This window comes from Lepidochelys kempii, chromosome 20 (genome assembly GCF_965140265.1).
Source record: "Lepidochelys kempii isolate rLepKem1 chromosome 20, rLepKem1.hap2, whole genome shotgun sequence".
NCBI lineage: Eukaryota > Metazoa > Chordata > Testudines > Cheloniidae > Lepidochelys > Lepidochelys kempii.
In genome coordinates this window covers 4,051,557-4,054,585 of record NC_133275.1, presented here as the reverse complement: position 1 = coordinate 4,054,585, position 3,029 = coordinate 4,051,557, and positions in this window count along the sequence as shown.

Here is a 3,029-nt window from a genome sequence, read left to right as displayed (position 1 = left end):
TCACACAGCAGAGTCCCTGCATATCTGAACTTGTGGCTGTCAGCTGGGAAAGAGGTATACTGTATGAAACCAAATTGGTGGCTTCCTCACCTTAGTCTCCTACCCTGTCTCTTGTCACCAGGGCCTCCCCATTGCCTGGCATCCAGCCTCCTCTTTCTCTCTCTCTCCCTGCTCCTGGCCTGCTGTCTCATTTCATTCTGTTGCTGAAGAGCATGCTTTCCCTGTGGACATCACTCAGAGTCTGCTCTGCCAGGAGACACAGTGTTCATAGTGCTCTCTCCCAGCTCAGAGATTTTCCCAGCATTCATTTCAGGGAGCAGTTCATTATTGAACGTCAGCCGAGGCTTTAACAAAAACAGATACTCTCCGCCTTGGAGAAGTCTGCACCTTTCGGTCTCCTGAGCCTCACCCTCTGACTTCCTCTTGCAGCCTTTTCACCTGGGCAACCAAGGTGAACAAGACGTGGGCCATCATCAAGAAAGAGAGGGAGAGAATGCTGCTGTACCAGCTAATTCCCAGAAAGCAGAGTTCCCTCTTTGTTGTGTGATTATTACACTGAGCATGGGAAATGCTCTCCAGCCCTGCAGGATGCAGCAGTAGCTGCAGATAGGGTTTATTGCCATGAAATGCTAATATACTGTAAAGATTGAAACATAGTCCTTGCCATCTCTCCCTTTGCTTCTTCTTTCAGCTCTGATTGTGGCTTCCTTTTATTTTCCTGATCCCAGATTGTATCCCTACACCCTTGACTGGCCTGGCCTGGCAGCCTTCCTTTACACCTGTTTTAATTAAATCAGGAAAGATTTATAGGGTGCTGGGCTGGGTCAGGGGTCCCAGGCAGTTTTGATACTTATCTGATAAGTAGGATTCTAATTCAGATGCTGTGTTGGAAGCTGTCAGATATTGTGTAATAAATCCCAGGTGCTGCTCTTAGGGAAAGTGAAAATGTCATTTTTCTTTTGCCCGTTTTTTAAGGGGCTGTGGGGGGATTTTTTTTTTTGATCATAGATTATAAGGCCAGACAGACCTGTTGTGACCATCTAGTCTGACCTCCTCCATAACACAGGCCATAGGCCTTCCCTTAATGAGTTACTCTTAGAACTAGAGTGTATCTTTTAGAAAAAACATCCAATTTTGATTTTAAAATTGCCAGTGATTGAGAATCTGCCACAAACTTTGGTAAATTGCTCCAATGTTCCATGATACTACTGGAGTAGTATTCCAGGTGCTCCTTTCAAGCAGTTTTTGCCATGGTGATCTTTAACCAGCCTAATTCAATCGAGCTGGGAGTTATTGAGACACTGCTTATGATCAGGAGTTAGCAGAAATCATGGAATAACTTAACTGCTCAGTGTCAGAGAGAGATTGTACCCAGAAGGTAAAGTCTGGTTATACTATCTTCAGATCAAATTTGGTATATTGGGAAAATTTGAGATAATAAAAATTATTTCTATGAAAGAACTATCATTGAATTAGCACAGTGATTAGCAGGTGTCAGAAAAGCATTTCATGAAGGAGCCTGTAGTTTCTGTAGAGTTGCATCTCTGTATTTAATATGAGTGTGGCTGTTATTGCTCTATTTTATCCAAATTAGCTATGGCGAACAGCTAGGAAAAATTTGGGCAGTTGTTTATGGATGCTGTCTCCAAAAAAAATTATTTTTATAAACAAAATGTACGTAGGTTAGGAAATGACAGAATTAAGGTCGCACAACCTTATATTCTTGTTCTGTGTTTGTACAGCAGGCCCTACAATGATACAATAATTAATAATTATGGTAGTATTTAATTATGTGATCATATATTCATTCCCTGCCTAATTCCATGCACAGTGGGTGAGGTAGTTGTAGAATATTTTCTTTTATCCTTCTCATTGAATGCGTGGCTCCACACTGTATATGCTGTGCGCCATCTAAATCCTGCACTGAATACAGCTCTGTAAAGAGTACTATGTATCTGTTCCCTGAATGAGATAGGGGGACAAGTGGAAAAAATAGTGCCATTCAAGTCTTTATCATAACAAGGATCCAAGAAATCTATTTTTTGCAGAAAAACACTGAATTTGTGGTTTTTTTAGAGAATGTTTAGTTTTTACAGTCTGTGAAAAAATAAAAACATATATACCGTAGAACCCCATTTATCTGCCCTCCATTATCCAGCTCTCCATATTAAACTGGCTCGGGCTGTCAGTTCCCTGTGGTGGGGCTCCCTATTGTGGCTAGGGAAACTAATGTTCAGTGTTTCATTTTAATTGTGGGAAAAATGTATTTTTTATGGTTTTTTTTTTTTTTTTAATCAGAGAGTGGTGGTGGTGGGGTTCATTACGGATAACTAGAATCCCTGATCATAATGCATAAGTACAAGGGGGCCAAATTAAGGTTGCTTGGGCATGCATCCCTCATAGCGATTGTCCTCTTCTGGGGGTAAGGGGAGGAAGCCACTATCATGCTAGCATGTGTTGCATAAAGCTTTTATCCTTTATGGTGGGCTACACCATCCTGCACCTTGACCTGACCTAACCTACCAGGTCTTTCTCTTGCACAATCAGGGGGGTGTATTTCCCCCACCCTGATCGGTGCAGGGCGAGCCTTGGCCTTGCACGGATCACTGGGGTAAATAACAGGTCTCAGAGTAGCAGCCGTGTTAGTCTGTATTCGCAAAAAGAAAAGGAGGCCTTGTGGCACCCTAGAGACGAACCAATTTATTTGAGCATCAGCTTTCACGAGCTGCAGCTCACTGGATCGGATGTACCTCACGAAAGCTGATGCTCAAATAAATTGGTTCGTCTCTAAGGTGCCCCAAGTCCTGCTTTTCTTTTTGGGGTAAATAGGGGCACAGCCAGAGGCAGCCCCTGGAGCGAGAGGCGTGGCCGCCCCTGCCCACTCCCTGGTCGGCTGGAATGTTTGTTAGGTCAACAGCCCATAGTAAGCGTTCTAGCGCCGCCCACTTCCCCGGCGGCCAATGAGAGCCCGGGAGCAGTTTCAAGGTCTCCCCTGCACTGTGAGCGCCTCCGGACCGGTACAAAATAAC